The sequence below is a fragment of the Phoxinus phoxinus genome, assembly GCF_949152265.1.
Source record: "Phoxinus phoxinus genome assembly, chromosome: 21".
In the NCBI taxonomy this organism is placed as follows: domain Eukaryota; kingdom Metazoa; phylum Chordata; class Actinopteri; order Cypriniformes; family Leuciscidae; genus Phoxinus; species Phoxinus phoxinus.
In genome coordinates this window covers 23,388,221-23,405,378 of record NC_136896.1, presented here as the reverse complement: position 1 = coordinate 23,405,378, position 17,158 = coordinate 23,388,221, and the positions used below count along the sequence as shown (strand labels likewise).

Below are 17,158 nucleotides of genomic sequence, written 5' to 3'. Positions count from 1 at the left end.
TTTCAATCTAGTGTCTAGAATGAGAATCCCAGGACTCCATGTGTAAAAATAAACAAATTACATTTAAATTGATTTAAATAAATTATTCAAATTAAGAAATTAAAAACAACACAAATGTTGATTTAAACATCTAAATAAATTATTAAAATAAATGAATACATAAAACATAACAGTATATGCTACAGTACTAGTGAACAGAAAACTACTAATGTTTGTTAGTATTATGATTGAAAGTTTTAATATGTTGCGCACAGGCTGCCAGTGATAGAACCCGTTAAAGATGGAGATGAGAGAGTTAACGGGACTTTGAGGAAACGGGGCGGGTTCATTCACTCGTGTTGCGTTTCACAGACACACACAAACACAACACACAGCACACATGACTCTCAAATGGCCGCTGCTTCATACGGGGTTCTGTCTCAACTCCTACTAAAAGACACCTGAAGGTCCTCAATGACACGTGTATTGCTCTTTTGTTGAGCAGACGGGGAAGTTTACTGCAGCATCAAACTGTGCGGCAGGAGTTGAGGCGGTGAGCCGCGGCGGGGGCGGAGTCAACAGGTTCAGGTATTTATTCAAGCTCTTCATTACTCTCTCACCTTTAGGCTACTAAAGAACTGCTGAGGATAATACATCATGCTAGAGATGTTTTCTTTAGGGACCATGACACTGCGAGATAAGTTTTGCACGAACAGTCCCTAGTGCTGAATAATATGGCCAGCGTCTCAAAGAACTACACATAGACATCATTGGGCATTTGCCTCTAATAATTGCGGTCTTGGTAGGCAACTCTGTATGTTTTCACTGTCACTGCGTATAACTTTGAAAATGTTGATTGTTGTTGTACTGTCTAGTTTTGAAGTGAACAAGTGTGGACTACATACAAAAGTCGCTCATCATTTCACTGTTGCGCTGAAAAAGACGCGTTTGACAGACAGGCTGTATCACAAATGTGTATCAACTATGCTCATTTTATCGAAACTTATAGGCTATTTACCGATTCTATCTTCCATTTCTTATTTCCTTTTAGATTTGTAGCCTATTTGCTGTAGTTTGGTAAACGATACTAACCAAAGGAGTGGTAGTATTTCCATTGTCATGGAACTGAATGATTGATTGACTGATTTCCATATAATATGAAACCTACAGTATCCTAAAGTCAACTTTAAAAAATACACGTGCATGGCCCCACGTCCAATATATTGTAATACTATGGTACTTTGTAGAAAATTAAATTAATTCAGGATCTTTATGTCATTTATTTGGTTGGTTACTGTGTTAACTAGATTCCACATTGTTTAAAGAACAAGTATGACCATGCCCTTCAATATTCAAGGTGGTCATTTTGTATAAATTTATACAAAATTATTAATAAGGAAACATGCGATTCATATGGAAAAAAGTAAGGATGAAGCTATCTCCACTCTTACACCTAACTATAAGTGGAAAACAATCAAGATTGTAAATTCGCCAAAACATAAACATAGTTACTAATTGCCACCAGAGAGTGTTTCATTTTTTTGTTAATGGATTCTTAAATGTTTACATTTGGTCCTCCCAAACATTTGGTTACATCTTTGATGAAGATTGATAAGGCAATTAAACTTTGGCTAAGCCCCGCCCCCCTTAGTTACTGTTGCTACGTCCGTCAACTTCATCTGGGCTGTGGTTTGGTATCAACATGGCTTATGCTGTGACAGCTCTTCCTGCTGAAATTTTATAAAACTTTTATAAGGCAGCAAATAAAGTGTCCGATAGAAGTAGGCAAAAGGGGCTGCAGTATGCGTTCGAAGGCTATATTCAAGACATACCGGTGAAACGCAAGCAACAACAAGGCATCCAAATAGAGGCAAAAGCATAATGGTCAGTCAAAAAATAAACCAGCGCATATCCTACTAATCGAGACGGAGGCTGGGACTAACAATATCAAGGAGCAACACTGTTCATGCAAAGCTGGGTACTTCTATTCACTTCTATAAAGCAGCGTGTGCTAGCATATCAACAATTAGGGAACCGAAATAATAACCTTAAACTGTCTGACTAGTATAACTTCACAGTAAGGTTAAAAGCAAAATTTATCTTAGAGCACACAAAAGTGTGCTTGTTGATCCTTGAGGGGTTTCGCTGACTGTGAGGACGTCCACACAGTTTAATCCAAAAACGACACTTGTCATGATTTTACTTCGATTTGGGAAGGGAAAAAAACGGACACCCCCCTCCAACCTCTCTGGGAAACGCGTATCTGTGTTACAAATGCCCCAGGCACAACGTTTAACCATATTTTTGATAAAACTACGACGGTAATAGCCTGCCGAGACCAAAAATATGAGATGCCTGTGTTAAAGTCAATGGAGCGCTGTGAAAAAGTGTCGGACCTCTGTGGGAGCTGGTTCTTGGCTGCACTGTGATTGGTCAATCTACATTCTAGGGTGTGGTTTAGCCAAAGGCGAATTGGCAAATTCTTAGTGAAGACCTACATATAACACCATAGGCCTAATCCAAAGGATCAGGCCGAGAAGTTGCTGTTTCCATGGAAGCATGAATTATGATATATCGAAATATATCCGGTACCAAAGGCTGCTGGAAAAGTAACAGCTTAGGTATATCATAACCATGTATCAAATGATAGGAAAAACTCAGCAAGTTAAAGGTAGGAATTTGTCTTCATATGAATATAGATGGATATAATAGACTGATAATTGCTTATTGTTGCAATGGATATATGGCCAAATATATGTTTGTACTGTCAAGGTTTTTATTTAATATACAGTATTTGTCCCATTAAGTCACAGCAGGGGAATGCTGAATACTGTGAAACACAATGAAATGAAGCCGTTATTCAGAGGTATACCAACTTGTATGTCATGTTACCTTGTAGGTAATTAAATCAAGGTCATAGTACAATACACTCTTCTCACACTGCCCTGTTCATTACTGTCAAGTGGTGTTTGAGTTCAGACCTATCATATTTACACTTTAAACATCCCCTCGTGTCAGATAACTCTTGTATGTGCTGGTTGTTTTGGCCATGAATTCAATGTCAAACAGCTGTTACGTTTGTGTGTTGATATACAATACTAATGCAAACAATGTCCAATACAACAAACAGGTAATAGCGGCTATATATATTTCACTGTTTGTGTTCTGTTGTTTGACGTTCCAACATGTGTGACGCACATTCAGCTCTTTTCGTCTCCTGATGAGCACTTGTTCTTTGTCCACCTCTGTAACCAATGAGTAAGACCAGTGTCAGCATGGGATGGAAAAAGCATTCTGGCATTAAGAACATGATAGTGACTCAACATCTCCTTGCAATTGACATTTAATTAGTATTTCAATTGCTCTGTTTTTTATTTCAGTTGTTTTTGTATGGTTTATGGATAAGATTGTTTTGCAAATGGAATCAGACATGCATCTGGTATGGTAACATGAGAGAGCTTCTATTGTAGAGTATACAGTATAATTGCTTCATTTTGGACCTGATAAACCTCGTTATAGCTTTTAGTATGGACTTATTATATCACATAGCCACATTTTTCAAAGGAGCTTTTCTTTGCTCTTCGACTTTGTTGATAATATTTCATTATGTTGAGTATGTGTGTGGAGATCTTCATTTACTGTAAAAAAATCTATATAGCTACAGTAGCTACTTGAATAATAACATCTGTTTTAATGACACTCAGTGGACACAATAAGTTCTACGTTCTAATAAATGCGGTTCTTTTGAACTTTTTATTCATCAAAGGATCCTGAAAAAGAGTCTGGCACGGGTTCCTCAAAAGTATTATGCAACACAACTGTTTTCAACATTGATAATAATGAGAAATATTTTTGAGCATATCAGCATATTATAATGATTTATGGATCATGTGACACTGAAGACTGGAGTAATGATGCTGAAAATCCAGCTTTGCGTCACAGGAATAAATTGCATTTTAAAATATATTGAAATAGAAAACAGCTATATTAAATTAATAATATTTCACAATATTTTTTTTTTGTGTGTATTTTTGAACACATAAATGCAGTCTTGGTGAGGATGAAATATAATCTAATATCTTTCAAATGTGTAGAAAAACCTTCATACAATAACAGCCCGATAACAGCCAGAACTGAGAGAACAGAACATACAGACCTGTAATAACTATCATTCTGATAGTCAAGTCATATATATATATATATATATATATATATATATATATATATATATATATATATATATAGTGCTTTTCACAATTCACATTGTTTAAAGGCAAGTTTATAGAAAATCAGGTTGTTAATGTTTATAATATTTGAATATCTTCAGTTTATAGTTGTATTTAGCAGATTAGAGCGTTACATTTTGCAACAACATAACAATAATGTACGTACTTATAGAAATTGCAATAACTGGGTAATAACTACAGTAGGTACTAACCCTGAATCTTCCCCTAAACTTGACCTTCACCCATGCATGTAGTTACCTTATATTAGCCACAGTACTTTCTTAGGTAAGTGCGCTGTAAGTACACGTAAGTGCTCGTACTGTCAAATAAAGTGCAAGCCAATTTTACTATACACTCTTGTTGATTAAACTGTGATTCAAAGTTTTGCTAGAAAATGGCTATATTCAGAATAGCATAATATAGAACCTTTGCATTGTATTGTACTGTATGTATACTCTGTATAGTAAGCAACTTTTCTGTATGCATGGAATGCATGTTCTACTAATAGAATGTCCATCTACTTGCCAAAACAAGAGAGCATACTAAGGAATACTGTTTCTTACAATGCAGTGTGCTTGACAAACTTGCAAACGATGCGGGATGCACACATTTTTGCTAAATGTTTGCAATTGTGTGGTAAAAGCTGGGAATGCTATAGTGATTTTACTGCTTGAAGCCATGATGCTGCATCCAGTGCCTCTAGAGAGCATGAGAGTGTGGGAAAAGACGGAGAGATGGAGGGAAGGCAGGAATAGGAGCAGGGTCTGGGAAGTTAAATCCGTGTGGTGCCTGGAGCGGAGGATGGAAATGCCAAGGTTCTTTACCTTCAACACACACACAGTGATGGTTAAGTCTTGACTCCACTTATTTTAATGCACCATCGTTTTATCTTTCTACTTCCTTTGATGGTATTAGATAATCTCTATGTGTCAGACGAGACGAATCCCTGTGCTCATGAGAGAGAGTTAGAGAGAGGTAAAGAATAGATAGATGTTGAGAAAGAGATAGAGAACAGTTAGATCAGTGAGGTAGGAGAACACTTCCACTATAGTGCTGCATTGTTTTTTATACCCAAACCAGGGTTATTAGCTATAGTTAATATAACCATATATGGTTATATTAACTATAACCATATATATATATATATATATATATATATATATATATATATATATACACTGTATATAGGTTGTGCTTCGGCTCTGCGTGACTGTGATGACTTTGAGAAGGAAACATAAACATATTGTGATTGTGTTTCCTTTACAAAGTATTAATTTGCAAAGAAAAATGGTAATGTTGATTCTCGTTTTTATTACTAGCTCTGTTGCGTTCTGTTTTTTTCAGTTTTTTAAATGAGTGATTCCCCGGAGGTTCAAGATTTAGTGGCTCCATGTCAACCTTTATAATTTCCCCCAAAACAATCCTGACATCCTATAATATAAACACGTATTAAGGCCTGCAATAGGCTTGCCATAGTGAATCAGGGTAAAAAATAAATAAAAAAATAAATGAAGGAGGCCATACAGGAATATAAACGTAAGGTTGAGGAAACATTTACAATGGGTAATGCACGGATGGCCTGTCGGGGACTAAACACTATGATGGGAAGAAATCAGAAGCAACACAATATCTGTAACAATATCTGACTGTTTAGCATTTTATGTTTGTTTTAATAATAGCTATTCAGATGAGCACTGGACTCCTGCAGAGAGGAACAGATTGTGGAAAAGGTTCTAATTCAAGTCAAACCCCCAAAGACATAATCAGGGCCGGATGAAATAAAGGGCAAGGTACTGAGGGAATGTGCAACTCAGCTGAAGGCTGTGTTGACACAACTTTTTTCAGCTGTCTCTTGACTTTAATGTTGTACCACAGGCTTAGAAGGAAAGTACCATCATCTCATAACCAAAAAAGGCTCATGCTAAGGAGCTTCAACATCTGTGCTCTGCAAGTGCATGGAGGGAATGGTTTGTCAGCAACTCTTCAATGACTGGTAAACTTGACCCTTTGCAATTTGCTAATACTGGGCGCGGAGGTGAAGATGCCACCCTCACTCTGCTGGACAGGGCTGCAAAGCATTTGGATTTGGCAAACTCATGCGTTAGGATTTGATTTATGGACTTTACTTCTGCTTTTAACAATGTGAATATAAACACACTTCTGTCGCTTCTGGAGAACTTACAGGTGCACCAAACACTGATTTTAATAGTGTTTTTTAAGGGGCCGTCCATGCGCTGGTAAATGGCAAAAAGTCAGAGAAGGTTTTAAAAACTGGTAATTTTTTTGTATCTTAAATTGTTGTTGTGTGATTGTTTCTTGAATTGTTTGTTGAGCCTTTGACTAAAGACACTTTTCTACGGGGATAGACAATAAAGTTTTTTTTTACATTTGAATTACAGCAACAATACTTTAGTTTGTATATCTCCACCATTTATATTCCAGCAGCATGAATGTCTCCTAAGGCAGGCATGAGGCTCTTTAAAAAGCTTATTTCTTTGCGGAAGACACTTTACAATGTGTAAAAAGGGGCTCATTTACAACGAGTTAAATCTGGAACATAACACCCTAGACTTCCTCAACGTCTATAGTTTCCATTACAGTCAGTGCATGAGTCAAATTGATCAGACAAAATTACACAATAATGCCAAATATGCAGTTAGTAGACAGTTAAATACAGGACAATTAGTCCATGCAAGGTAACAGAGAAACGTCAGGACAGTAGTAGTTTTAGTTCTGTGCAAGCACTTTATTATGTGTACCAGTGTTTTCTCCATGAAAGCCTGTCTTGTGTCTCTTTAAACTAATTTATGCCCAGTTTCACAGACAAGGCTTAAACCTATTCCCAGACTAAAATGCATGTTTGAGCTGTTTTAACTGAAAGCAACTTGCACTGACATAATAAATATGCCACATAAAATGTCAGCGCCATTTTCTCAAAAATTCACACCAGAAATATTTTTTCTAAGGCACGTTTATAGAAGCTTCTTAAATTTAACTATGGCCTAATCCTGGCTTAATCTAACCAGGCCTTAATGTTTTAAGCCCAAAAAATTGTCGGAACAACATTTATGTCTTGTATATTCAGAAATGATTGTCAGGCTATTCCACACCATTGATTTATAATCCCATATCTTTATCATGGAACGATACGGCAACATAGAACACTGTTCAAAATCATTTTGCCACAATCTGGTGTATTTCCAAGTGAAACTGGATTTAAAAATAAAAATAAATAAAAGTAAAATAGGATGAGGCATGGTTTTTACCTTGATTACCATGATTTTTTTATTATTTTTTTCATGACCAATGTGTGTTTCATAGAAGAATAGTTCCTGGTGGTTGGTGGGAAAGGATTAAACATAAGATAAATATAAGATTTTTGGTTTGTCATATATATAGTATACACATACCCTGTGTCCCTGCATCCCAACTCTTTTACGAGACATGTCCAAGAGGATCTGCTGAAGTTCAAACTGAGCATCAGAATGGGGGAAGAAAGGGGATTTAAGTTTGTGGGTGAACATGCCTTATTGATGCCAAACCAACAAAATAAAGTGTTAGATTGATTCATTATTTATATAAAAAGTCACATAGTGTGTACCTGCTAGATGGGTGTCTTTGGCTGTTATCCTGGCCTGCTTTTTTAGCATCATGTGTGCTTCTTTACGTCGTTCTGTTGCTCTCAATCTAGCTGAGACAGCATCCTAAACTAAATCAAACCTCATAAGTGACTGATTTTAAATGCAGCAGGTTAAAATAGAGCTAATAAGCATGAAAAAAAACATTTAAATACATAGATTTTACTCTTTTTTAATAAATACTTTTGAGTATTAAATGAAATATATTTATAACTGGCATTTATCTCTTCTCCATCATCTTGAATATTTTTTTTCCACTGAACTCTTTGCAGTGCATTCTGGGATTGCAATGTACATCCAGTGCTGCCCTGAGCGGTCTAAGAAGGCATACATAATGTTGCTGCCCATATTTTGAAACACTCTTTGCATCGAGAGCACAACTATGATGTCTTAAGGTGCTTGGAAGCTTGGTACGTTTTGAAACAGAGCTTGTGTATGTGCATAAGACAATTCCTCATATGGATTTATAATCATAGGTGTTTCCCACAGATATTCTTTGGACCTAAAGGAAAAAGTGACTCTGGAAAACAGACAAAACTTATATAATAGGGTGGAGTAGAAAGCGCATGGAAATGGGGAGAAGCAAAGAAAAAGTAATAGTTTTTGACTTTCAGATACAGCTCTGGATATGTGGACTATGTCACTGGGTTAGTTACTTAATCATGCACAAAGAATGTGCTTTGCGGAACATATATGCCCGGTTTCACAGACAAGGCTTAAATCTAGTCCCAGACTAAAAGGCATGTTTGAGCTGTCTTAACTGAAAGCAACTTGAACTTACACTGACATAACTTAAAATATGTCAGTGCCATTGTTTTTTTTTCTTCTCAAGATGCACGCCGGTAATGTTTTTCTAAGGCACATTTTAAAAAGTTACTAAAATGCTCTAATTTAACTTAGGCCTATTCCTGTCTTTATCTCTGTGTGAAACCAGGCCATAGACTGCGACCCTGCCCGAAATCATGCACTTGAGGTTTTATGTGCATAAGCCTATGCAACATGATCTAATAGTTTTCATAAGTATCGTGTGGTTCTAGTGCACATGCATTTTTTTCATGTTTGGTTGAACACTAATACGCACAATTTCAACTTATTGACAACTTAAAAACATACTTTTTACAACTTTAGAAGCTTGGATGTTTTGGAATCCTTCAAGATTAATTTGCATTTAGGACAGATGCTTTTATCCAAAGTGACTTTTATTCAACTGCAAAGGTTTTAAAATAGAAATGATATCAGTTCATGCATTTCTTGGTAAACAAACCCACGTCTCTGGTGTCGCTAGTGTTATTCTCTACGTTGAATACATTTAAATTGTATTTTTAAGGGCTATAACCACCATAGACATTGTCTATAAGTCCCCCAAAATAATACAAATATTTTAAATAATGATTAATGAATGAATGAATGAATGAATGAATGAGGCATTTATATAGCGCTTTTCATATGTACTACTGTACACCCAAAGCGCTTTACAATCATGCCGGTGTCTCAACCACCACCAGTGTGCAGCATCCACTTGGATGATGCGAAGGCACAGTACAACGGCGACAGTGTGCTCACCATTCAATGGATGGGGATTATTAGGAGGCCATGATTGGCAAGGGCCATTGGAGGGAATGTGGCCAGGACACCGGGGTTAGACCCCTACTCTTTTACGAGAAGTGCCATGGGATTTCAAATGACCACAGAGAGTCAGGACCTCGGTTTTACGTTTCATCCAAGGGACTTAATAGAATACAAACATGAATTTCTGCATGATGCTTCAGTTACACACTGAAAATTAATTGAAAATATAGCCTACAACTTACTTAATTCATAACTGAATAACCTGAGTTATGTCAATGACATCTCTCGGCGTGTTTGGAATGGTAATGCTTGGCGGAATAGATCATACACTGCTGCCACTGTAGGTTATTGAGCAAGATTTGCTACTGCTAATACATACACGATATGCAGCTGTGAGCAAGACATTCTGCTACTGTACAATATGAATTACTTGTAGCAGATCTATACAGGTGGAGCTGGGGAAGGAGGGGGGTTTCTGAAGCGTGCTGCACTGCTAAGAATGCTATACCCAAGTATTTGAAGGTTGAGCATGCAAGCTCATTGGTGACTGATACAATAGGATCCAATCACCTGTGCCCTATAGATAACGATGTGATTACAAGCAGGTTGAGTTAAATTGCCTATTAGCCGGAGTGATCTTTGTATTTGTCTTCAAGGTATTATAGGCATAAGATTAAGAGTGAATGTAAGCATGCAATGCAGTGAAGAATGTGTGCATTTTTTTTTTTTACATAAAAATGTTACTTTACAATAACATACTTAGTTATTTTATTTTCCTTATTCTCTTAAACCCCTTTAGCCTAAATCTCTTAATTATTTAATTTCTTTAAATAAAAAAGCCCATACATCACTACTAATCATGTTTATTTGGTTCCATCACAGTACCGTGCACCAAAATACACTGAAATGATCACCAATATTGGTGCAAAACTATACAATAAAACACTCAAAAACTACAACATCTTACACTGTAATTAACTAGCAGACCGTAAACTGCAGACAAGCTCTCAGGTTACATTACGATGTAATTACATGTCACACAGCCCTGGGCGCTCTACTATAAAAAGAAAGCCAAGCCTGTCCTTTCCCTAATTGAACCTGATAACATTTTCAGAGAAAAGAGACCTTATTGTGATCAGCAGAATTCCCCTCTCCCTCCCCTGGCCACCAGTATCGGTTTCTCCAGCACTATCTCCAGAGCTTAGACCCTCACCAGATACACATGGAGCTGAGAGTGCCAAGGAAAACCCAGGCCCTAAAACCCATATACCCCCCCCCCCTCTCTCTCTCTCTCTCTCCCTCTCTCTCTCTCTCTCTCTCTCTCTCCCTCCCTCTCTCTCTCTCTCTCTCTCTCTCTCCCCCCCCCCCCTCTCTCTCTCTCTCTCCTCTCTCTCTCTCTCGTCTAATATTATCCCATCAGCCTGTGAGAGCTTGCCCATAGAATCTCAGCAGGCCTGTCAGCTCTATAATCTGGTTATAAGTAATGATTGGTGGTGTATTTATGTTCCCCAGGCAGTTGTTTGTGGTTGATGGTGGGTAGGAGCAAATATTCTCACATACCCAGAGTTTTGACTACCATCATAAAGTCTGGTCCTCTTTACAGGTTATTTAAGTCAAAAACTGCTCTATTAAACCAGCCCGGTCTCACCCCAAAACGTCACATACTGACGCGTCTTGACCATTCGGCAACATACGACGAAAAAGGTACCCTTTAACGTCCATATGAGACGCAGACATAAGCGCACCAGCAGCGCCTTCTAGCGGTACCCTACCGCATACCTAAACCCAACCATTCCCGAATCGTCACATATGGACGTTAAAGGGTACCTTTTTCGTCGTATGTTGCCGAATGGTCAAGACGCGTCAGTATGTGACGTTTTGGGGTGAGACTGTGTTAATTAAACAGGAAGTGACTGTCTGATAGCTATGTAAAGTGGCCAACCACAGTTTGGTTTGTTTTTATTCTTAATGTTTAGGGATGAGTAAATGAAAAATACAGTTTTTGCTTTTGGCTGTTTAGTTAACTTGATGCTCGATGATTTGACCCCAGTAACGCAATTTAACCCGGAACGCAATCTAAACTGAACACGATTTCAACCGAGAAGGAGAACTCAATTTCAAACACAAGCCCCCCTGAGATTTATAAAAGCCTGTCCTTGAGCCGGGACTGGATGTAACCTGTGCACTTGCAGTCCTGGAAGTTGCTTAATGCTAGCCGATCAGATTAAAGTTTTGCAGTTTGAGAAAATGCCCTTTGGAAACACATGCCTGTGGCGACATTTCTGCATAATATGAGATAAATGCACCTAAAGTAACCATACAATTTTAGATTGCTTTGAGAAGTCTCTGAGCTCTTTCATTGTGTCTTGTGTTTCACGGGACGCGTACTCAAGCGCTCTGCATTCCAAATATAATGCTGTACCAGGTGAACTAACTAAACTTACTTTACCACATCAGAAAAGCCAAACATGTAGCTGGTTATGCCATGGAAATGTCAAAATGTATCAGTGTTCTGAAGTTACAACAGTGTTTTGAAAGAAACTTGATGCAAATAAGTCTTTATTAATCGATAATCTGCCCCTGCATGTGTAACCATAATTTGTGTGAAAAAGAATAAAATATATTAGTGTTTTACTGCCACTAATTAAGCTGGAAGCTGCAGTAAATGAAGTACGTTTTTAGAGTTTTGCCGAAATGTAGGTTAAGGCACATTTTTCCAATGTTAAACTTTTAAGTGTTTTCATAAATATTTGATAATGTTGATGAGAAGTACTTTGAAACAGTAAAAAAGGGAATATGTTTTAAAATATTCTTCTGTCAGGGCATAGTATTAATGTTTCTTTTAATGGCACATACATACTGTAGATTCTTCAGTTTAATATTTTTAATCTATGTGATTTGAGTTTTAATCTGCAGATGGTTATTGGAGGAGTGATAATGTTGCATAATAAGTGTCTAATGAAATGAACATTTGCATTAAGGACATTCTAGTCATCATGGCATGGAAATGTTGCTATTTTCAATAGCAGGTAAGGTCAAGTTTGACGTCCCACATGTTTTGTTCCATATATGAAAGCTCAGTAAGTGTTTTAGGTCTTAAGATCACCACACACTCCAAAATAATTTCTGTCTGTTTCCCTCTGTTTTCTTTTTCCATTGCACTGCTCCTTTTTCTGTTTTCCTATGTCTTTCTCTCTTCTTTAGCTCCTTTCCTGTCTCGCGCTCTTCGCTCAGCACTCTGGGACATGCTGTTGATATTTCATTTGGAGTGGAGCCGTGCAGTACAGCGCCACTGTAACATTAACTCTTTCCTGCCCTCTCTGGCATCCCTCAGTCTAACACGCCGCTCAAAACCACCACGACTCTCACAGCTTTTACTATTCCACACCAATTAGAGGTTTTCTTTCCTGTCAATTTGGTGCTAATTTGCCACACACTCTCTATAAAACAGCCTCCAGGATGGCGAAGCTTTTGACAATTTCCCTTCTTTCTTTTTTTTTTACTTTGTTGCTTGCACTGCTGAATTCCACTGCGCTCCACATGCCTAGTTTTGGTCACGGAGGGAGCATGGCTTCATTCTTGCGGTCAGTCGTGTGGCGTTCTGCAATGGGATGGGCAGCCGTACAGTCACATTCAGTCAAAAAAACACACAAAAAAACACGGGTGCTCTTAGGTTTGTTGAACACTGAAGCCTGGACAACTGCTGCCCACTTAAGAGGTCATTTGGATGTGTTGTTGTACTGAGGTTCGTTGGGTTGGACTTTTTTTAAGATCCGTTTTACTGTTGAAGGAAAGTTCTAGATTAAGTTCAAATATAGGAGTTGGTTCATTAAAAAATGAAAATTCTGTCATCATTAACTCACTGTCATGTCATTCCAAAGCTTTTAAACTTAAGACTTTCTTTTAGCTTTGAAAGACAAATGAAGATATTTGTATTATTCTCTCATCAGCAGTTTAATCCAAGTCTTCTAAAATAAAATGATCACTTTAAAAGTCCGTAATTTTTTCACATATAAATATCAATCAATGCACATGTATAGAGCACATTATTAATGGCAAACGGAAACTCAAAATTGTACAGTGAACGGAAAGCCATACAGGTTTCGAACAAGTGTGAGTAAATGATTATTTCCATTCTTCTGTGAACTATCCCTTTACACTTTTTTGACACAATCTGTGGAATATTGTTGATTACCACAGTCAATATTTTAAATTTGTGATTAACCCTTAGGGGTCTAAGGTGTTTTTTGGGGTCCTTGAGATGTTTTGGCATGCCCTGACATTTGTGCTTTTTTCAGTTGCTTGTAAACATATTAATCGTTTAAAAAAAGTAATTGTTACAGGAAGGCACTTATAAGGTATGCACATGAGTCACATTAAAATACTCAAAATAACTTACTAACATTGTCTGGGTAAAGTTATTTATACTTCAGTGACCCAGTACAGTATCCCAGTAACTTTTATATTATAGCATGTTTGAAAATAATATAGCATCTACACCAAACACTTCACTAAGCCTAACCGATAGTGTTAACAAAAGAAAACGTGAGATAAAACACATTTGTTGAAGCAACCATGTCATTTTAGCTTGCTTCTACAAGTCATTGAGCACTTTTATTGAGTGTTGTGACTTGTGTTTCATGGGACTCATACCCGAGTGCTTCGCATCACTAGTGCATTACCTGGATAAACTACAGAGCAAGTTTACCACATCTGAAAAGCCGCACGTTGCCTCATAGTCTGATGCATACATCGTCTGATGCAAACATCAAAATGTATCAGTTTACAAATCATGCACTATGGTAAAAATGTGAGCAAAGAACCACATGAAAAAAAGTCTCAAAAAGTTAATCATTAATCTGCCCCTGTAATCATATTTTTGCAATTTGTGTGAAAATGAATAAAAGTTGGTGTTTTACTGCCAATAGTGTTCATTTCAGCTGGCAACTACAGTGAAGAGTATACGTTTTTGGATATTTGCAGAAATTAAGGTAGAGGCTAGTTTTTCTTCAGGTTTTCTAAAGTGATTACACAGAAAAGTGTGACCAGTACAGATCCTTTAAGGATAGCTCTGTATTTAAGCAGATGTTCAGAAAGAGCTAAAGAGTGAACCGTAAGGCCCATTTTTCCATAGAGTCGCTCAAGGTAATGACCGGCTACTTTCATGGCCTGTGGTACATTTTTATTAGTGGTATGCAGTGGTGTTTTAAATTGAGGCATAGTCCTCACATTTTTTTATATATATCAAATGTAAATGTATGTCCCTCTTACTCTTAATTATTAAACATTACATAAAAAGAGAGCCCAAATACAATTCAATGTTGCATTTTTAGTCTAACTATGTAATGTTCTATTTACTAAAACCAAGTATAAATTTCATCACGTTTGTGTTTAGTGCATTTTTACATTCATTCCAAAATAATAACTAAAGGCAGTAACAATTTAAACAATTTATATGTGAACTAATCTTTAGCTTTTCTTTTTATTAGTCAACTTATTTTCATCAGTCATCAAGCTTGTACACACTGGTCACAGACACAAAGATGTACCTATAATTTCCACAAGTTGATCGCTCACTAAATACCTCCATAGTCATCATGTTTTCAGGCCATTTCAAGTTTGATTTTGACGTGACATAAAGCAGTGATATACAAGTGGTGCAGTTTTTGCTTTTTAATTAGTCTTCCCATTAACACCCGTGACTTTCCCCCATTCATTCTCAATTACCCCCCACTAAACCCGACGCACGCTTTAGGGAGTCTGTTAAAGCAGAACTCGGAAACTCTAGTCATTTCTTTGCTGATTTTCACTTTTGTTGTCGCATGTTTTCCCCACAAGCTCCCCGTACAGCTGTGGGGCGTATATTTCACAACACTGTCGTGAAAAAACGCACCCTCCTCCCCCTTTCAACCGCTGCTCATGTGCATTTGTTATGATCGAAGCAAGCCAACTTTATCGTGTGGAGCTATGTCTACCGAGGAGGGTAATACATCATACACATTATCATAGAACATTGACATGTACATTTTACGTAAAGCAGTTCGTGTTTCTCGCTCGTTCTCGCTTCTCACGAGACTTCCAATTTCTATCTTGCCGGGACGGTAGTCCCCAAGTTGCAAGGTTGGTTTTACGCCTGGGCACGCTGGGGGGAGTGGGGAAAGTCACCAATATCACCAGAACTGGTTGTTTAACCATCCAAATGATTTCTAGACAGTTTTATTAAGTTAAAAAAGTTGCCAAGTTCCCCTTTAAAAGTCAATGGGCTCAGGGGAGGTAAGAGAGACGCAGCCTCCAGCTGTAACTTTACCTGCTGCAGTTGCTGTTGAACAGTGTTACTTTATAAAAACGAGCGACTTTTACACTTTTTAATGTCACATTTTGTAATATTTGTGTTGTTTTATTTTTGTAATATCGATTATTTTCTCACCCAGTTTTTCTGAGGAGACACTGCCTCCCTTGCCTCCTTGGAGGAAACGCCTGTGATGTTTATGCATATCAATGGCTACTTGCCAAACAAATAAATAAATAAATATACATGAAATATTGATTTTAGTTTAAATTATTTTCTTATGTGAGATGAAAGAGAGCAGAGTGATGTGACAGACATGAAACTTGCACAGCTAGTAGGAAATTAGTTACTTGGGACAATGAACAGTAGTTTAGCAGTTATTGAACGAATATATTTGACTGCAGAATACTGCCATTCACCAATCTTAGTTACCCATCCCACATTAAAAGTAGTTGTTTATGCAGTATTCCTTTGCCAACACGAGTAGCATTAATGGTGCAGTCTGTGATTGTTAACGGCATCTAGGGGTGAGGTTACGAATTGCAACCATCAAAAGTTACGGTGGCTGACAGGAGATGTCATCATCTGAGACAGCAGAGAGTTGCCAGTCAGCAATGAACTTTCTAAGATAAATTAAGAAATTGTTTACTTTATTATTCAGTAAAACTATATGCTATTGTGAATATTATTGATACTTGTTCATCATTGTGTCAGTGTTGTATTTGCTGACTTTAGCTAGCTTCTTTGCAAGAAGAACAACATACTGTAGTGACGAAACGCATTTGTCCATTTAGGGCTACTGTAGAAACATGTCGCCGCAAAATGGCTCATTTCAATGTAATGGGACCCGCGGTGTAGATAGAAATGGCTCATTCTAAGGTAATACAAATATAACGGTTCATTAAGTAAGGTCTTTATTCACCACTGAAATCATAGTTATGTATATTATATTGCATTTCTGTCTACATATCCTCAATATTACACAATGCACCTTTAAAACATCAAAAGTAAAATATGATAATTCATTATTACATTATTTATGCATGGCCTGTCGATGTTTATTTTGTGGTAATGTCCGTCTGACTGTACATTTTACTTTCCATATTTTTCATTGTTGTTTGAAGGTTTTGAAGTACTAATTTCCATTTGCATTTCAGCGTTTGGCCTGTTTTTATTGTCTATGCAAATGAAACCATAATATGATGCCAATTATCAGTCAACATTAATCAGATGTGTTCAGAATAGATGCATGTAATATGCTAATTTTGGTAAACAAGTATCACATAAAGCTGTCTGGCCACAGGCCAATCATATTTCCACATAATTACCAATACACATGAGTTATTTATATGCCCGTTGACATTTTTCAAGCTACCGGTTGTTCTTGTCAAACATGCGGTGTCTTTTATGTTGCGTGCGACTGCGTAACTACATCAGGACTTTGCGCAGTGATTGAT

The 17,158-nt window shown here is 37.3% G+C and overlaps 1 protein-coding gene across 1 annotated transcript in view; it reads left to right on the top strand.

Moving 5' to 3' along the window:
* Positions 1-326: 326 nt before the first annotated feature.
* raraa (retinoic acid receptor, alpha a) overlaps positions 327-17,158 on the top strand; it is a 163,627-nt gene continuing 146,795 nt past the window's right edge. The window contains exon 1 of the mRNA XM_079596331.1: positions 327-567. The gene's annotated coding sequence lies outside the window, so the exon portion shown is untranslated. The remainder of the gene's footprint in view (positions 568-17,158) is intronic.